Source organism: Podarcis pityusensis (assembly GCF_964106645.2).
Source record: "Podarcis pityusensis genome assembly, chromosome: 9".
Lineage (NCBI taxonomy): Eukaryota > Metazoa > Chordata > Lepidosauria > Squamata > Lacertidae > Podarcis > Podarcis pityusensis.
Window position 1 is genome coordinate 18,485,886 of NC_138034.1, and position 21,188 is coordinate 18,507,073.

Here is a 21,188-nt window from a genome sequence, read left to right on the forward strand (position 1 = left end):
TGCTATCATGCATCCTGAAGCACGCCCAAGAGAGATAAACTATAAAGTAGAAGCAAGGCAAACATTCTTTTGATAACTTTTTTTTTTTTTGCTTTAAATCAGAGAGCTGAGTGGGAGGAGAAGGGTTTTGTGGTCATCCCAATTTAGTTATTTTTTTCCACTCCTGAAGCCTGTTTACGTGGTCCTAGCAGTGGCAGCATTCAACTGGGCTGTCTCAAAAGATCTTGCTGCCCGAGACAGAGTAGCAAAGAGGACAAGGTGTGTAGTACCCAAGGCCGGTCAAGTTATTTTGACAGCTGAGGCACGAAAGCCCCACAAACACCTCTTCCAATCCTTGGCGTGCTTTCGAATTGCTGGGTTGGCAGGAGCTGGGACCGAGCAATGGGAGCTCAACCCATTGCGGGTTGACAATTCAGCACACCTGAGGTATCTTAACAATTTAACTAATTAACAGGGGGAGTTTACCTACTGCATTGAATGCAGCAATGTGATAGGGTAATTGATTATTTGAAAACTGTATTGAAGTTGATCAAGTGGTAGTGTTTACTGTTATAGAATACTGTTAGGGAATGCTGTCGAGTACTGTTGAAGAAAGGTGGTGAGAAGGGGTGTTTTGCAGCTGTTTGATTATTATTTAAAAATAAAGATAAGCAAAGATATTGCGGGCAAGCTTTTATCCCATCGCCCCAGTCGCTGCACAAACTCGGCTGGCAAAGAAAGTCCAACAACCTCACGGAAGAAAACACACTTATCTGTGAAAAGTGGTCTGTGTCCTGGTATCCCAGAAAGCTGTGGTTGCTAAGAGGAAGAGGGCAGGACAGAGCATATAGAGTCCATTCCAGAAGTGGGTCACCAAGTCATGCAGAGTCACTACGATAGCTTCCCAGCAGGGCGAGGAATAAGGTGGTGGGAAGGTCAGAGTAGTGCAAACGCACCAGCAGAGCCAATCTGCTGCTCCTGCTGGTGGATTTGCGCCAAACTGAGCTCCTTGGCACTTTGACCCTCTCCCTTCAGGTAAGCAACAGCAACCCACCTGCCAGGAATCTAGCCTAGTGACTCTGCCCCAGCCGCCTGTGGTCCATCCCAATTACAGGCACATTTGTGAATCTAAAACAACGGCAATGTTGATATTGTAACACACACAACGTGTGTCAGTATTTCATTCTCTCATTGCTGGATCATGTGATCCTCTGTTGACATTCCTTACTATCGTAAGTGTGGGAACGGAACTCAGACTTGAGAACTTCCATTTTCTTTGTTCTCTTCTCTCCGAAGAGAGGGTGTGTGTGAGAGATGCTGTTCACACTAGAGCCATGTTATTTTGTTTTAATTGTTTTAATGGTGACCGGGAGTGGCCGCCGGGACCACATAACACCGGTTCTGAGAGATCTGCATTGGCTCCCAGTACGTTTCCGAGCACAATTCAAAGTGTTGGTGCTGACCTTTAAAGCCCAGACGGCCTCAGTCCAGTATACCTGAAGGAGCATCTCCACCCCCATTGTTCAGCCTGAGATCCAGCACCAAGGGCCTTCTGCGGTTCCCTCATTGCAAGAAGTAAGGTTACAGGGAACCAGCCAGAGGGCCTTCTCAGTAGTGGCGCCCACCCTGTAGAACACCCTCCCTTTAGATGTGAAGGAAATAAGTAGCTATCCTATTTTTAAAAGACATCTGAAGGCAGCCCTGTTCAGGGAAGTTTTTAATATTTAACGCTGTATTGTTTTTAATGCTTGATTGGGAGCTGCCCAGAGTGGCTCAGCCAGATGGGCGGGGTATAAATAATAAATTATTATTATTATCATCATCATCATCATCATCATCATCATCATTATTATTATTAATTTGCTGTAAATAATAAAGTAATTCGTGATGCCACATTCCTAAACAGTCTGGCTTTCTGCTGAACTCTGCTAACGCGTGCACACAGCTCCATTGGATGTGTCTCGCAGATGTCGTACAGGACGGCTCCCAGAGGAGATGTACGGAAATCATGCACCGTGCAGTGTAGCCAATGCGTTGGCCTAAGTTTTCAAGGAACAATTGAAGGGGGTGTCGCAAAAACACAAATTCTGGGTCTCCTCCATTTGAATTCTGAAAGGTTCAAATAAAAGTTCCAGCTCCTGGGTTTAAGTTCAAAATAAACACATGGGGAAATAGTCAACGTCTAACATTTATGGCCAAGAGAAATGCTCAGAGCCAAGCTTTTTTCGCTTTAGCTGTCCTCCATTGAACCACAAACCACATGGAGTAATTTACAGTACAGGAGGCTGGCAGGGTGGGAAAGGAGGCTACTGCAATCAGACTGTACGTAAGCAACCTCTAGCAGCAGGGTTCTGCAGAATTATGGCCATTAAGCTTAATTGCAATGTTCCGTTTCAGCAATTAATTTCTACACTTTGATAGCAGTTAATTTTATTTTTAATTTTTTAAATTTTTGCTGGAGGTGGGAGCAAAACTTTTACAAATGATGATCCATCACTGAGACATATCCTGAGAGGGTTTTTTTGGTTTTTTGTTTTAATGAGAATACCCTAGGCTCTCCTTTCGATATTGCACCTGATAAATTATTCCGGGACGATTTCATCTCCTTTTATAATGGCAGCTGCTGTCACAGAGGATGGAAAAATGGTCCTTGGCGTCATTTATGTTACTATAGCAATTAGTCTGGATGGAGGGCATCCTTTAAACCAGATGTCATCGCACGCTGCCGGCAGGTCCCAAAGCACCTGCCAGCATCTCCTGTAGCACCTGCAAAAGGTCTCAGCAAGTATCACCTCAAAAAACCCCACAATATATGAGAGCCTGTTTGCTATTCCAACTCTTCTCCATTTACATTGGTTCAGCCTCCCTTACAATGAACGTGGGCCCTTAAATATGCCTGCATTTCATTGGCTAACAGGATGGTATGTCCACCATCCCAAATATTCTTATTGCTGTGTTTTTGCTCCATAAGACACACCTAGTTTTTAGAGGGGGGGGGGAAATTCTGAACGAAACAGTGGATGTATGATTTTTGTGGTTCATGCTATGGCCACAGACATGTAATCTGATGGTGAATTTGGGGTGACCCAATGCAAAAATCCTGAGGATCCATGTGGAGCCGTGCTTTGTAACCACGTTTTTGCACCGTTGTGGCCCCACACAACAGTAGGTGCATGATTTTTTTGGTGCAGGCTGTAGCCACGGACATGCTATGTGATCTGATGGTGAATTTGGGGTGACCCAATGTAAAAATCCTGAGGATCCATGGGCTTTTACCTCCCCCTTCCCAGGCAGCCTCCTTTATCTCTAGCGTCCCTTATCTCTCTCCCTGATCGACAAACGATCAGCGGCTTTGTTTCAACACCCCCTGCCCTCTTTCAAAAAAACAAAAGCATGATCTGCTTTTTGCCCCTGGGCAATTCAGCTCCAGGGACCACACATTCGCTCCATAAGACGCACAGACATTTCCCCTTACTTTTTAGGAAGAAAAAAGTGTGTCTTATGGAGCAAAAATACGGTATATATTAGAATTTATATACCACCCTATACCCAGAGGACTCAGGACGGTTCACAGAACAAAATCAAAATATAAAACCACAAAATATATAATAAAAATAAAAACAACAGCCCAATAACACCCCACCCGAAAAACCACATTTTAAAAGGGCATAGGGTGTCAATCAAATCAACCAAAGGCCTGGTTAAAAAGGAACATTTTTGCTTGGCAGCTAAAGGTGTGTAAGGAAGGTGCCAGGTGAACTTCCTTGGGGAGAGCATGCCACAGACCGGGAGCCACTGCAGAGAAAGCCCCGTTCTCCTGTTGCCACCCTCCGGACCTCTCGAGTAGGAGGTACACGAAGAAGGGCCTCAGAAGATGATCTCAGGGTCCAGGTAGGTTCATATGGAAAGGGGAGGTCCTTGAGGTATGATGTGGGTTCCCTTTTCCCCATTGATGGGTTGGCTAAAGAAGGGAGCATCCCCACACCATTTTTCTGTCTCATTTTTTGTTCTTTAAAATGTGACAGCCATGTTGTCATATGGTATTCCCCCATGGCCGCCATGTCATGATTGGCACCAATGATATTTTCTCATAATTTCTGATTTATCCATTGGCTCCCAAAGGCAGGCAATCCTGGCTTCGTCTCTGGATTCACAGTGAACCTCCAAACCCCATAATCTACACTTCCTGCTTTGCGAAAGAAAAATAATATGACAACCAGGATCGACATTGCCGTATGTCTCGTTCCAATGCCCCCATTGATCAATCCTATTTTAATCAAGAAACATTTGATTTCTGTCATGATAAAACTAGTTTTTAAGAAGCCAGCAAGAATGAGCAAATTATGGAGGCTGCTTTTCTAGCAAACACATCTAAGATGCCACCCAGAGCAAACAGAACTTGTGAAGTCAGCTTTGTCCAAAGCCTTGGCTGAATGTGATTTTTTGAAGACTCCAAGGGACAGAATTTGGCAGGCCTCCCTAGAGACCACCTCTGTGGTGCAGTAGATCAGCATGTTGGGCTGTTAAACAGAAGCTTGGTGGTTCAAGTCCACCCAGGGACAGCTGTGGGCAAGATTCCTGCATTTCAGGGTATTGTAGCAGATGACATTCAGGGAACCTTCCAAATCTACAATTATATGATTGTATAAGAGAAGGCATTCAATTATTTTGTTGCCAGTTTTACCTTCCAGTTTTAATCTAAAAGGCCTTTAATTTCTAGGGTCTTCCCAGATTGTCTTAATTAGCAGAAGCTTTGTGAGGAGGCACAATATTTATCACTGCAACAAAACTCAAATGGATTTCTTTGTCATCCTGCCTATGGGGATGTTTATTAGCAGTACCAAAGCATTTGCCAAGGTTAACTAACAACTGTAACGGTTCCTTAAAGAGATGTCTGCTTTGCAGCCAGGTACAGCTTTAGAAATGATTGCTTGGGAATATCCTATGGGTTATATAACTAACACACGAAGCCACAGGCTCACTTTGCCTTAGGCGCCAGGTAGAAAAGAAGGCAACTGTCAGCAGAGAAATCCCATTCATTAGAGCATGAATGGGATGTTGACTACTGAAATATTCACAAGCTGGAGAATGTCCTAGGTGGCTGTGAACCAGAATAATTGCAAACTCATCCAGCTTTACAAAACCTCTCCCTCAGTGGCTTATTACTCTTCTTTTCCTAGTACTTATAAATAGTAGGCAAACATTGGACAGGTGAAACTATACACACACTCACACACATTCTTGATGAAGAATCACTATTATAAGTATATATATATATATATACACACACACACATTACAGTTGCTTGTGCTCTCCATGTAACTATGCCAGGACTGCATTATCACACAACTGAAAACTCAGTCCAGGCCACAGAGGCAACCAAATCAGTGGCAAATCAGTGGCTACTGCTTATGTAGGCTATATGTAACCTCAGGATCATCAGGGACTGAGGAGGAACAGGATGTTGGGATACTGCTGGGGAGATGGGGGCATCAGGAAGGCCCACAGCTGGCTCCAGCCACCGGCCGGCCGATCACTGGTCTCCCTTGGAACAGCATCAATCAGTGACACGAGCCTCAGATACATTTAGAGACCCGTGCACTCAGCAGAGTGTGTAAATCTTCTCACAGCAGAAGAGGCAGACAGAGCCATGTGTAATCAGTATATTACAGCATTTTATTCAGCAGCAGGAACAAAGGAAAAAACATGTCTGCTTCCCTTCATGTCCAGCAAAACAGCAATACAAAAGCTATATACAAACGGAAGTTCCCAGCAAGCGCTGGAAGTAAACAGGCATGTGACACACAATAGTCATGCCTGTTCCCTTTTAAGGTGGAACAGAACTATATCCTAACACAGGAAGGGCTGTGGGACCTCCTCAATCTACCATTGCACATGTGCCTTCCATGGCAAGGAGCATCTCCTGTCAGCTTCAGTTGGTCAACCAACTATTATAGTTTCTCAGCAGGGACAGTCTGACCCATGTGCTGGTAACCTCAAAATTGGACTGCTGCAATGCGCTCTCTAGGGTCCTTTGAAGGTGGCCTGAAAGCAATAGCTTGTGCAGAATGATATGGCTAGGCTGTCATTCGGATCAGTTGGCATCTGTCTGTCTCAAGTGACACCCGCCTCCGGGGGTGAAGTCAAACTGCTGTGTTGGGGCGCCAAACTGACCTCCCTTGGGTGCAAGCCAGGGCAGTGTGTATGGAGGTCCTGGGCTGCCCAGATGACTAGACTTCAATCTTGGTCTTGCTGATGTAGTCCAAAGAAAAGCAGAGCAATAGGTTTGGCACCAGTTTGGCTGCAGGAGTCGCTGGAAGGAGCCGCCCAAGCAGCCATCTTGGGGGCTCCACTCGGGGACTCCGGGTTTGTGTAGGGTTTACTCCTTAACATTTTCTTCTCCCAAAGATATATCGCAAGGCTGCATAGGTTTAGGATTCGTTTTCCTTCTCCTAGATGGGCTACCTTCCCAAGTTGATGAGCACCATCTGCCCCTCACTTCTTGCCACAGGACGTTCAGAAGCCATCTTCATGATCATCAGACCCACTCCTGGTCTTGTCCACTCAATCCACCAGAGTGTGGTTAGGGGAAGTCCCTAACTCACCAAGGGTTTGAGGCCCATCAGCTACCCTCACCTGGTTAAGCCAGACAGTTGAAGCCGTTCTTGGGGTGTGGCTGCTATTGCATGCTGATAGCTTCTCAGAGGCACAGGTGAGAGCCGACTGCAGTTGGGGACCAACGGTGGATGTACTACCCCAGGAGGAGCACAATGTGTCCCCCACCAGAGGTCCCCTAACATCCCATACATCCCTGTGGAACAGTACTCCTGTGTTAAAGGAACCCCACAGATTTCCAGATACATACAGAGCACTAAACAGTTTAGGGTTTAGATACTTGATAGGCCACCCATTTCCATACTAACCTGCCTACACATTAAGACCTGTTGGGGGCTGCCCACCTGTCAGTGCCACACTTAACAGGGATTTGATACATGGTGACACAGGAGAAGGCATTCTTAGTACAGTAGGGCTACCACCAGCTCTTATGAGTTTTTGGCACTGGCTGAAGACTTATCTATTTGCCCAGGCCTCTGACAGTGTCTGTTGACCTGTTGAATCTACTTCTTCCTAGTTTCATTTCCCATCATGCTGTGTTTTGTTTATATTGCTGTTTTACAATGTTCTTGTTTTAAAGTTTGTTGCAACCCTCCCTGGAACAACTATTAATAATTAAGAGGAGGTAAGCAGTATTTTAAAATAAAATAAATACTGGTTACTTTACCTTTTTTTGGCATCATGTTCGTGTCAAATTTTGCAGTGAATTCTACTATTTTAATGTGGCATCCGGCTGTTTTCAGAAAATACATGAGATGTCTCTAACACAGACATACTAAGATCAATGTTAGCCTGAGGTCTATATTAATGGATGTCTACAGCAACATTAAGCAATCATATTTCCCAGAGACTTCAGCTTGAAATCATGCCATGCCTATGGAATTAGCATTTTGTTTTCCACATCTGTCATGATGGCAAGATCCCCTCCAGACAATATTCATTGGAGGCACATAGATATTCCTCATGTGGGGCCCAATTTAAACATAACAGCGGGGGTGTGCAATTTTTTTTACCCACAGGGCATTCCATGTAGACAGCATCTCATTGAAACTGAGCCACCTGGCTTGCAGTGGTAGCAGGCCAGAGATCCATGGTTCTGTCTATGATTGCACTTAACCACTGAGGGCTTGTTCTTTATAACATTTTTACTACATAGATGTCAAGGAGCTGTCAAGCAAGCCCAGGTCAACGACAGAGCGGGGAAGCACAAGAGGCGCGGAATGCAATTGGCTTTTTATTAACAGAAAATAACAACACACTACTGTAGAGTCCTCTGGTTCGTCTTAAACCAGCTGAGACGTTGCTGAAACTGACCACAAGCCCTGCCCTGCCCTCCCTAGTCTTTCACTCTGGATCCCTCCAAGCAGACAAAGGCTGAGTCGAGGGGATGGGGTCCTCCTCAGGACTCTCCTCAAGCAGGTGTTAAAGGGGGAGGAGCCAGCAGGACTGGGACTGTCTGTCACAGTCTGGTCTATGGGCAATCGGAGTTCCGGCTGAGGATGTCGGGACTGGGGGCAAGATGGCAGGGTGGGAGCAAGAACGAGAGTCCAGAAGCCAGGGGTCTGAGGGTCACGAAGTCAAGGGTCTGAGGGTTGAGAAGCAAGGAGTCACAAGTCAAGGGTCCGAGGGTCGAGAAGCAAGGAGTCACGAAGTCAAGGGTCTGAGGGTGAAGAAGCAAGGAGTCAAGAAGCTGAGGTCCGAGGATCAGGAAGCAAGAAGCCAAATGCACCAAGGCAGGAAACGTGTTGCTGTGGCAAAGAGCCAAAGGGAAATGCTGACCTTATATCCCTTCCCGACTCTTGCCACCAGGTACAGTGAGTTATCAAGCGGCCTCACCTGTGCGGCCACACCTTGCCTCTCCAGAACAAGCTTAGGAAGGCCCCAGTCCTGCGAAGCCCTACTGGTCACAGGGCCTGGCTCCTGCACGCACTCCTGACACTGTCCTGCTGCTGCGTAGCAAGGGCAACCTCTGACTCCTCTCTGTCTGAGTCTGCGTTCACACCATGACGCTCAGCCTCTAACCCTCCTTCTCCTGACCCCTCTTGATCACTCAAACCTCCTGCTTCTAGCAGCTCCCAGCTTGTACCTTCTGCAGACTGCTCTTCAGTGTCCCACCACCACGATCTGGGATCCAAGTCTTCTTCATCCTTGGGGGCACGGGATCTAGGGTGGGTGGCTCCCACCACTCTTCCTCATCCAGCCAGTCCCTGACAATAGACTTCTTTTGTATATGCCCAGTATGTCCCATTCCAGGTGCAGATTATAGGCAAGGTCAAAGAGCAGAGTGGGAATTCAGGCCAACAGCAGGACTCTGGGCAGAAGGACTTTGGAGAGCAGTCAGGCAAAGCCAAAGAATTTTCTGACGGTAAGAGCTATTTGATAGTGGAAAGGTAGTGGGCTCTCTTTCACTGGAGGTTTTTAAGCAAAGGTTGGATGGTCGTCTGCCATGGATGCTTTAGTTGAGATTCCTGCATTGCAGGGGGTTGAATTTGATGACCTTCCATATATCTATATATATATCTATATATATATATATATATATATATATATAATTGAAATTTTCAACTTAACAATTTATTCAACACATATCCTCTTTTTTATCCCCCCCTATTTTTCCCTCCCTCCTCCCCAGAAAAAGAAAAATAACCCACCCTCCCACCCACCCCTCCAGAGACTTCCCTCAGCTCCTCTCCCTGGTTTTTCAGCACATGTTAATCTCTGCATATTATTAAATTGTAAAGATCTTTAATTTATCTATCTGTATGTATGTTACCCATTGGTGCTGGAGGAGACTCTTGAGAGTCCCATGGACTGCAAGAAGATCAAACCTATCCATTCTGAAGGAAATCAGCCCTGAGTGCTCACTGGAAGGACAGATCCTGAAGCTGAGGCTCCAATATTTTGGCCACCTCATGAGAAGAGAAGACTCCCTGGAAAAGACCCTGATGTTGGGAAAGATGGAGGGCACAAGGAGAAGGGGACGACAGAGGACGAGATGGTTGGACAGTGTTCTCGAAGCTACCAGCATGAGTTTGACCAAACTGCAGGAGGCAGTGGAAGACAGGAGTGCCTGGCGTGCTCTGGTCCAGGGGGTCACGAAGAGTCGGACACGACTAAACGAATGAACAACAACAACATGTTACCCATAATAAATTTGTGTATGTTTATTCAAAACCTGCCAAGGAGTCCAGTTCATATTGTTGTTTCTTTAAGTACTTTATAAAAGGTCCCCATTCTTCTTTAAAGTCACAGTTGTCCTTATCACGTAGTTTATGTGTCAGTTCCGCCAATTCCGCATAGTCCATCAGTTTCTCTTGCCACGGTTCTTTGGTCGGGATTTCTTCATTCTTCCATCCCTGTACTATTAAGACTCTTGCCGCCGTTGTCGCATACATGAAAATGTTTTTCAGTTTCCTTGGCAGGTCTTTTCCTACAATCCCTAACAAAAAGGCTTCAAAAAGGGTTTTTTTTGTACAAATGTTAATTGGAACATTTTCTTCAACTCATTATATATCATTTCCCAGAATTTTTTTAATTTTACAACAATCCCACCACATATGGTAAAAGGTCCCTTCTTTTTCCTTACATTTCCAGCATATATTTGAAGTTTGCCTTCTCACTCACTCAAATTGCTTCGAATTTGATAACCTTCCTTTCCAGCTCTACAGGTCTATGATTCTAGTTTCTTCCACAGCGACTGGGGAATCCCATGGCTACAGGGCACCAGAAAAAGGAAGAGTGAGTGAGTGAGAAGGTAGACTAGCAGGTGGGTGACCAGAGAGGCCCACTGATGGAGAAGAATGTCCACTGGAGGAAGCACTTGGAGAAAGCCGGACCTGATTACGAATTGCTGAGTCCTGTCATGTCTTGGTACATATACAGTGGTACCTCGGGTTAAGAACTTAATTCGTTCTGAAGGTCCGTTCTTAACCTGAAACTGTTCTTAACCTGAAGCACCACTTTAGCTAATGGGGCCTCCTACTGCACAATTTCTGTTCTCATCCTGAAGCAAAGTTCTTAACCCGAGGTACTATTTCTGGGTTAGCGGAGTCTGTAACCTGAAGCGTATGTAACCCGAGGTACCACTGTACAGTCATACCTCATGTTACGTTTGCTTCATGTTACGTTTTTTCAGGTTGTGTCCTGTGGCGACCTGGAAGTACCGGAAAGGGTTACTTCCGGGTTTTCGCCACTCACACATGTGCACAAGCGTCAAATCACACTGCGCAGATACAGCTCTTCAGGTTGTGCACTTTTCATGTTGCAAACATGCCTCCGGAACAGATCCCATTCGCAACCAGAGGTACCACTGTACACTGGTTCGTTAACGTTAAAACGACCCTGTCTTTTTCTGTCTATTACAGGTCCCATTTTGAAGTATTTGGAAACAGAAGCCTTCTCTTACCACATGGCTTTAATAGCAGGTTGAAATCTAATAAACTCGGGGTCTTTTGAAGTGAGTTGTTCAAAACAGCATGTCTGATTCACTATATTTGTCGACCCCACCATAGGTAATCAGAATACGCTATATATATATAAAAAAAGAAAATGGGTCATAGAAATCGATATTGAAGTACGTGGCTGGAAAAGAACAGGTGTATAAGCGAACAATTGAGGAATAAAACTGCCACAGAAAGAGTCTCTTTCTGACTCTGCTGGATGTCTGATGTTCCCCCTGAAGATCAGAGTTACATAACTAAACGGCATTTTGAACAAGGGAGTGGGGGTTAATTCTATGTAAGATGGGGACATGCCTGTGTTGCAGTTCAGAACTGAAAGAGGCACAAAAATGTTTGCAGTAGAAACTGGGGGCAAGGGAATGACTGCTTGTTTAAAATGTGAATCTGTGAATCTCTGTAATGAAAATGTACAGAACTATATGTTAATTATTTATCTATTTTTCTCAACAAAGGCTTATTACCCTTAGCATTCAAAGTGAGACCATTATTTACAGATAATCATTATCCTACAGCCTGGAATTAAAATTCCAATTCTTTACTAGCTTTCATGACTTTTCCTGCCTGGTTACCTGGAAATGAATTTTAACTCACCTCAGGTGGCTAGTGTAAGAGCTAGTACATGTCTGGCATAAGGTTACACCATCGCCTTAATTTTTCCTCCCATTTTCTTCTTTTACATACATTTAACAAAGAAAAACAAGTGTATACAAAAAATCCCTCACTACATTTCCATCAACTTCCTTCCCCTCCTTGCTGCGGTTACATATTTTATATCTTTCCTCTACTACATATCAAATTTATATCTAAATCCTAACATCTAATACTTCTTTTTTAAAATTGTCTCTAACTACACCAGTTTATATCAACCCTGCTAATGTTTTAAGTTCTTTACAGTGTATCTTCAAATAGTTCGTAAATTGTCTCCACTCAGTCATAAAAAGTCTCTCTTCTTGATTTCTCATTCTTCCAGAAGTTTCGCCATTTCTGCATATTCCATCAATTTTAATTGCCAATCTTCTTCTGTTGGAAAAGGCTACACCATCTCCTTAAAAGGATAGGTGATCAATGCATCATAAGAATGATGACAAAAATGTATTTGGTACCTTTTGCCAAGCAACACAGGAATGGGCCACTTTTGAGTTGGAGAAGGATGATTTATTTATTTATTTATTTATTTCTAGCCCAACTTATATCCCAACCTAAACAAATAATTTATTTATTTATTTATATCCCAACAATTATTTTCCAGAATTGGAGCTCAACATGGCTCACATACATTAAAACAAACACACATTACAGAGAGGCAGCCCTGTCTATGCCAATGTCAACGAGAGGAAAGAAATGATAGATAGATGATAGATAGATAGATAGATAGATAGATAGATAGATAGATAGATAGAGTGGTACCTCAGGTTACATATGCTTCAGGTTACAGCCTCCGCTAACCCAGAAATAGTACCTCAGGTTAAGAACTTTGCTTCAGGATGAGAACAGAAATCGTGGTGCGGCGGCAGCAAGAGGCCCTATTAGCTAAAGTGGTGCTTCAGGTTAAGAACAGTTTCAGGTTAAGAACGGACCTCCGGAACGAATTAAGTACTTAATGAATTAAGTACCTGAGGTACCACTGTATGTATATATACATACATATGTGTGTGTGTGTATGTGTGTGTGTATACACACACACACACACACTGTGTAATGCCTGGTTGCTCGTGGATAATTTGGTCAAAAGGAAAGCCAGGAGCTATCTGCATAGAAAGGTAGTTCAAGCAAATCAAAACAGCTCTACTTAATCAGTCCTTCTGAAACTACAAAAGAAACAGTGTGATCCTCCTTCAACATACTGCACAAGGAACAACAAGGGAGTCAGAAGTGTATGGAGAGAGTGGTTCAAATTGGTTTGTGAAGGCATTCAGCAATCAATCACACGGAAGAACCCTGGCAGGGTTTGTTTCATCCATATGCAACAAAAGGCATGTAGGGGTGAGAGTCAGCAGACTGAATTCTGAAACAGAATTGAATGACAAATATCTATCCTTGCTGGCATTTGGTCAGAGGTGCTGAAATCCAAAAGCCTTCGTTGTCTGTTTTAATATGGTCTCTGTAAACATAGTTGCCAAAATAAATACTTCTGCTGTGTTTGTGTGTGTGTGAATTTCATGCACCTTCACACATACATGTCAGATGTTAATCCCCCAAGCAATTTAAAAAATGGACAGCTTTGATAATGTCACATTTGACAATTAGGATTCAATTAATATAATTTAGCACATCTACTCTTCAAACTGTTTTCCCCTTCCTTCCTTCCTTCCTTCCTTCTCCCCCATCCCCCTTAATCTTTTTGTTTAAAATCAGCTTGACTAATGCCAAGATTTTATGGTTGGGAAAGGAGTGGAATTAAAAAGAAATGCCATCTGTGGACTGTAGGGAGAAGGGGTGACATTGTGAAATAAGAAAATACCTTTTTTTAAAAAACAAGGATTGGCTGGGTCATCCACAATATATACCATTTATTCCCTTTCGCATACTATGTTCCTGTAAAATAATATAAATTTATATTAAAACAGAAAATAATGGTAAATATTTGAAAATATATTTTATGAACTTTTGGATATAATGATGATGATTGCATTCATAGTATTTTTATTTCATTTTTATATTGTTTTATATGTTTGAGGGGGGAAAACCTCAAGGTGGTTTACAACCTACATTAAAACAGCAAATGAAACAATCCAGAATAAAGCATTCTTAATGAAAGTCAAGTGTACATCCCAAGCAACATAGTTAACATGAAACTAAAATATAACGTATTTAAAACTGTATAACTGGCATGTATAATGGTGGATCATGGCAGCAGCTGTGGAAGCTCAGGCTCAGTGACCAAGATGGCCTCTGGCCTCTTCAGTAGCCTCAGTTTTTGTAGCTGGAGCCAATCAGAGCCCCATCAGCCCAAACCAGGTGGGAAAATCCCTGCTAAACAAGGAGCAGGTTTTCCAAGACCCACATCCAAGATGGTCTCTGCCCTCTTCAGAGTCTTTATGAAAGAACTCTTAAGGAAGAATCTAGGAAGAATCTTCTATCAATAATAATAATAATAATAATAATAATAATAATAATAATAATTTATTACGTATACCCTACTCATCTGGCTGGGTTTCCCCAGCAACTCTGGGCGGCTTCCAACAAGAGATTAAAGGTAAAGGGACCCCTGACCATTAGGTCCAGTCGTGACCAACTCTGGGGCTGCGCCACTCATCTCGCTTTATTGGCCGATGGAGCCAGCATACAGCTTCCGGGTCATGTGGCCAGCATGACTAAGCCGCTTCTGGCGAACCAGAGCAGTGCACAGAAACACCGTTTACCTTCCCGCCAGAGCGGTACCTATTTATCTACCTACTTGCACTTTGACGTGCTTTCGAACTGCTACGTTGGCAGGAGCAGGGAACAAGCAACGGGAGCTCACCCTGTCACGGGGATTCGAACCGCCGACCTTCTGATCAGCAAGTCCTAGGCTCTGTGGTTTAACCCACAGTGCCACCCACGTTCCATAACAAGAGATTAAAAATACATTAAAACATCAGACATGGAAAACTTCCCTAAACAGGGCTGCCTTCAGATGTCTTCTAACTTCTGACATCTGGTGAGAGGGTGTTCCACAGGGAGGGCGCCACTACCGAGAAGGCCCTCTGCCTGGTTCCCTGTAACTTTTCTTCTTGCAGTGAGGGAACCGCCAGAAGGCCCTCGGCGCTGGATCTCAGTGTCCGGGCTGAACGATGGGGGTGGAGACGCTCCTTCAGGTATACTGGGCTGAGGCCGTTTAGGGCTTTAAAGGTCAGCACCAACACATATCTACCATGTTTCAAGAAAAGAAAAATGTACACGGTGGGGTGGGGATGATCACTTGGATTTCTCTTGGAAATTCCACCCCTGTAGGCTTCATTCGGGTCTTGTTCTCCCATTATTTCATCCTCCAGAGTTATCTAGGCAATGCCGTTGGCGTCCCCTCTCAAACTTCCCTTTTATCTCCAAGAAATAACAGAACACACAAAACAGTTGAAGGCTGCACTTCATATATGCCTAGAGCGTCATCTAAGATCTGAGAGAAACAAATTCCTCACAGCGGCGGCTTTTAAACTGTGTTCGAGCAGGAAACCCTGTGGATCCTTGGAAGCTTAGCAGGAGTTCCCCTCATCATGAGAAGACCAATAACAGGAAACAAGGCTTCTGGAAAACAGACTTTGCTACTGCTGCTGAACTTTTCCTGATACACAGAATAGCAGAAAGTGTCAAGAAGCCTTTAGGACGCTAGTGCCCTGTAGAAATGGAATGTGAGCCCTGCTCCAGAATCATCTTTTAATGCTTACAGGTTCTGGGCAAGGATGAACCTATGTTTTTGGCTGTTGTTTTTGCCCCTGGCTGTTTGCTAGGACAGGCAAAAATATTAAGCTCCTTCTTTTGTATGTAATTTTTTGTTATTTTTTCCCCCAAATCTTTTCACAATAACCTTTAAATCAAATGCATTATTTCATAAGTTGAATTTCCACTCTCAGCTCCACAGTGTATTTACTCAAACCATTTCAACTTCATTATATATTTATCTATCACAAAAATTCTCTTATTACAATTATTTTATCATTTTTCTGATGCTGCTTTTATCTCGAAACCTGCCCACTATGTCATTTGACTGTAGTTCCTTAAAAAACACTCCACAATATACCTCCATTCTTCTATAAAAAGTTCATCATTTTGATCTCTTGATTCCGATGTCAGGTTTGCCATTTCTGCACAGTCCATTTCTTTCAAAAGCTACTCCTCCTTCATTGGAACCTTCTCTTTTTTCCCATTTCTGTGCACATAATATTCTAGCTGCTGTTGTCACATACATAAATAGTTTCGTCACCTTTTTTGTAACACCTGTCCCTGTTTTAACTATAAGAAAAGCTTCTGGTCTTTTGAGAATAGCCCATTTAAACATTTTCTCCATTTCAATATATATCCTTTCCCAAAAGCCTTTAGCTTTTTTACATGAAATAATTTAACATCCTGAAGGTGGGACACAAATTTCTCTGAAGCTTTTTTTCTTTCTTTCCTTACTTCCTTTACAGGCATTCCCAAAGATGGCTCCTTTCTTTTGAAAAAAAGAACAATCTGTTTTCATGTCTGTTGCAACCCATAAATAAATGATATACTAAACATTTTCCTCCTTAATTCCCACTAGACTCAAAACGACCAGATAATTTGATGCAGTTGGTTATGGTGTACTCTAGGGAAGACTCTACTGCAGCAGCAGCAGCAGAAAAAAAAGAGGCAACAGTTCAAAATTAAGCAAGAAGACAAAATCCATCTGGGAGAAATGTAGACAGCATATGTGTGCTGTGCTATTCTTGTTTTTATCCAGGGACGTTCCTTGTTTCCTTGGGCACAGGGAAGTGTCCGCCTCCCTTCTCCTGATCTCTGACCCATATCCATCTTGCTACAACAAGATCAAGAAATTAATTGTCCCAGTTTTTGCTGTGAAAAATACATGAGTTTTATACATGCCTTTGAATACCAAAGTAGAGAAAACAGACCTTCATCGGGGATACAAAGACTGAACATAATTGACTGGGATAGAAGGTACACATTTATCTCATATAAGATGTGCATTATAAAATAATTTGAATCTATAACGATGCTGACATTGTTATTTTTAAATCAGAGACTGGTGCTTTCCACGAACAGAGATGTTGTCCTTCAGGTTTGTAGCTTCTAAAGTTACCTGTCATTTGTTAAGATATAGATCGCCGAAGAATTGATGCTTTTGAATTATGGTGCTGGAGGAGACTCTTGAGAGTCCCATGGACTGCAAGAAGATCAAATGCATCCATTCTTAAGGAAATTAGCTCTGAGTGCTCACTGGAAGGACAAATCGTGATGCTGAGGCTCCAATACTTTGGCCACCTCATGAGAAGAGAAGACTCCCTGGAAAAGACCCTGATGTTGGGAAAGATGGAGCGCACAAGGAGAAGGGGACGACAGAGGACGAGATGGTTGGACAGTGTTCTCGAAGCTACAAACATGAGTCCCGACCAAACTGCGGGAGGCAGTGGAAGACAGGAGTGCCTGGCGTGCTCTGATCCATGGGGTCACGAAGTGTCGGACACGACTAAACGACTAAGCAACAACAACAGGTCACAATGCTGAAGGGACGTGGGTGGCGCTGTGGGTTAAACCACAGAGCCTAGGACTTGCCGATCAGAAGGTCGGTAGTTTGAATCCCTGCAACGGGGTGAGCTCCCATTGCTCGGTCCCTGCTCTTGCCAACCTAGCAGTTTGAAGGCACGTCAGAGTACAAGTAGATAAATAGGTACCGCTCTGGCGGGAAGGTAAATGGCGTTTCCGTGAGCTGCTCTGGTTCGCCAGAAGCGGCTTAGTCATGCTGGCCACATGACCCGGAAGCTGTACGCCGGCTCCCTTGGCCAATAAAGCGAGATGAGCACCGCAACCCCAGAGTTGGTCATGACTGGACCTAATGGTCAGGGGTCCCTTTACCTTTCTAGGTCACAATGCTAACCATAGATCCTCAGAAATTGGGAAGAAATAAGGTCTTCATCTCTCCCAAGCTTCTCTCTGCAACAGGAAGGCAGCAGCAACAGCTGCGTGCTTGAAATCCAGCAACAACATCAACTACCCACAAGGAGGCAGATGGCAAGGTCAGCCTGGGAAGAGGGGGGCCCCAGGGTAAAGCCAAACAGCACCCCCATTTGCAACACGGAGGTCTTGATCACCCTGGTTAACGCTGCCCAATGATTTACAGAACCGCAGAGCTTTGTTGATGTTGCATCACACACAATAACTTTCATGTGATTTTGTGTAGAGACAATGAGACACCATGATGGTGTTTTAGATGGCAGCTGCACTTCTGCCATAATGTTTAATTTGATAGACGATGTTGTCTTGCTCTTTAGCTAGAAAAGGCTCTGAGAATGGCCTACAAATATCTATAAGAAGATATCTCCTGCCCTTGGGATCACAAAAGAAAAAGCAACTGGGAAAGAGTAGGGGGAAAATGAGATCAGGCACTAATTTTTAGAAACAGAGATCTTGCAGTGAATGGGAAAAACATCTGGAGAAGAACCAAAAGTCCCTGGTTGTTGTTTTTTCCAGCAGAGATGTTGGAGAGACTATACAGTCCCATCTCCTGCCCTCTCTCAGCCTGATGGAATGGCCACTGTAGGTGACAGCTAAAAGGGAGCAGGTGGCATTGTGGTCTAAACCACTGAGCCTCTTGGGCTTGCCGATCAGAAGGTTGGCAGTTCAAATCCCTGTGACGGTAGTGAGCTCCCGTTGCTCTGTCCCAGCTCCTGCCAACCTAGCAGTTTGACAGCACACTGTGCAAGTAGATAAACAGGTACCACTGTGGTGGGGAAATAAACGGCATTTTTGTGCACTCTGGCACTCGCCACAGTCCTCCGTGTGCCGGTAGCAATTTAGTCATGCTGGCCACATGACTCAGAAATCTGTCTGTGGACAAACGCTGGCTCCCTCGGCTTGAGAAGCAAAATGAGTGCCACACTCCATAGTCGCCTTTGACTGGACTTAACCATCCAGGGGTCCTTTACCTTTACCTGTAGGTGACAGTCAAGGGAGGAGCTCTTTTAGCACAGTCAATAGAGAGGCCCTGCAGTTGCATATCTCAATCCCATATAGCCTGATGGAATGGCTCCTGTAGGTGACATTTATCACACCAATGGCACCACAAGCACAGAGGAGTGACTTCCCCACTGACTTTGTGAAAAATATATCTACAAAGAGAATGGGATGTGTTCATGGATGATTCCACAACATCAAAAAGCAGTGGGGCAGATGCTATTTGGCGTGAAAATCTACAGAGCAGAGGCAATTATTGGAAAGAAAACTGCGACATAACACATTCAATGAAACACATGAGTCATGCTTTTTATGTTATTCTTCCATAGCCGTAACCATTTTTCCTATTGAAAACAAAATCTTTTTTCCTACTTAATTACATAACTTGAGAATGTTGCGACCACATTTTGTAAGAGGTGAGGATGCTTTTTCTTATGTTTTTCAGTGAAAGGTGGTGGTTTTTTCCTCCTCTGGGTGGGGGAATCACAATATTAGCAATGGCAATGCAGCCAGACGCAGATGTGATTACAAAAACAAAAATACTGCTACTTATTTGCTCAAAGAACCATTTTTCAATCATATTCCCCAAAGTGAAAAATGAAATCCACTTTCCATTTCAGCAGCAGCTGGAAACTGTTCAGAACTCTTCTCCTTATTCTGGCTTTAATTGCGGCAACAAGGCAACAGGAGGAGTGATAAATATTTTAAATGCACACAGATCAATGCTGTGCAAATTTCAGGATCATTATTCACCATGGCTGATGGGCACTTCTTGAATTTCTTCACTTCCAAGAGCTGCTGCTGCTGTGTATGATTATATACTTTGTTAGGATAGTAAACTGAAGTATTGCTGTTTTGGAAATTACTTTGAATCCTGCACCAGACCGACAAGTGGGGCAGGGGGAATAGCCCTATGCTCAGTGAGGAAACCCCTTTTAAAAATTTGGGAGGGAGAAGACGGATTAACTGTTTAAAAATGATGGGATAGTGATGAGGGTTATGAAATCATGATGAGCCCTGTTTTCTCCCTCAGGGAAATCATGAGGCAGAGACAGTAATGACCTTTAAATGTCTCTTTAAAATATATGTACATTTCACCCAAGCTTTTATGGACTCCGATTCCTCATTTTTATTTTCATTATGTTCTTGTAGTTTTTAGGAAATCTTTTGAATGCTGTTTGTATTTTTATCGTTTTTATGTAACCCGCATAGAGACTTTTTACTATACGTAGCAGCATAGAAAATGTATTTATAATACTATACTCTCCAACATTTCTCCTATGAAAAGAGGGACATCCTATTCTATTATTATTATTATTATTATTATTATTATTATTATTACTCCGCCCATCTGACTAGGCTGCCCCAGCCACTCTAGGCAGCTTTTAACATATACAAAAACATAATAAAACAATTTTTTAAAAAACTTCCCTATACAGGGCTGCCTTCAGATGTATTCTAAAGGTTGTATAGTTACTTATCTCCTTGGCTTGGGGGTCACATAACTCCATACCTTTCAACATTTCTCCAGTGAAAATAGGGACATCTAAGGAAGAGCAGGGCATTCTGGGATCAAATCAGAAACCGGGACAGCTTTTGTAAATCCAGGACTGTCCTTGGAAAATAGGGACACTTGGATAGTCAGATTAGAACAGAAGTTAGACGACTCACGAAAGGGATTTGCACATTGAACCTTCCTTCTAATATCCTCATCCCTACTGGTTCCACTTCTGATTTTGTGCATTCCTTTTTCCAGCTTCTGAGCTCACTTGGAGCCTTCAGTGCTACTGAGAACTCTTAAGAACTGCAGTTTTTCCCCTCCTTTGCAAACATTACAATTCCTAGACTTCTAGTTGGCAATGGACGGCAGCTCCAAGCATACGTGCCAACTCCTTGGGGCCCTGGGTGCCCGAGCACCCACAAAATTCCTCATGAAGGAGCTGGACACCCACAAAGTTCAGTACCAGGGCTATGCATGCTGTATGGTACCCATGGCCCAGGGAAACCATGGTTGTGGGGCCAAGCAGGCACTCCTGGCTTCAAGCATGCTCAGAAGCCTTCAATGGAGACAGGAACTGAGTCATTACGAGTCAAGCCAAAACTCAAAGAACAGCATTGGTCAGCTCACAATGGCTCAAAAACATCCAAGCTGTGGGAGCTCACATTCTATGTACGCCTTCCATTTCCAAAATCCACCGTCTACAGATAAAGAGCTAAACAGGGTATGCTGCCAAATCTTTTAAGAAAAATAAACAAGGAAGATGCTTAAATGATTGTTATCCAGTAACTGCTGTAACATTTTTCTTAATTTGCATTGTATGGGTTGCACTATAAGGGTGGAAGGTGTTTGTGGCATTTCTCCTCTGCCTGCTGGTTTATCTATAAAAACGAATTACTGGGATGAGCTAGATGTGTTTTGGAAGCCAGCATGGGACATGTAGGTGAGCGATCAATTTTTCATCCAATTAGAGGAGTAAACAAGATGCAGTGGAAACTTCTTGCTGT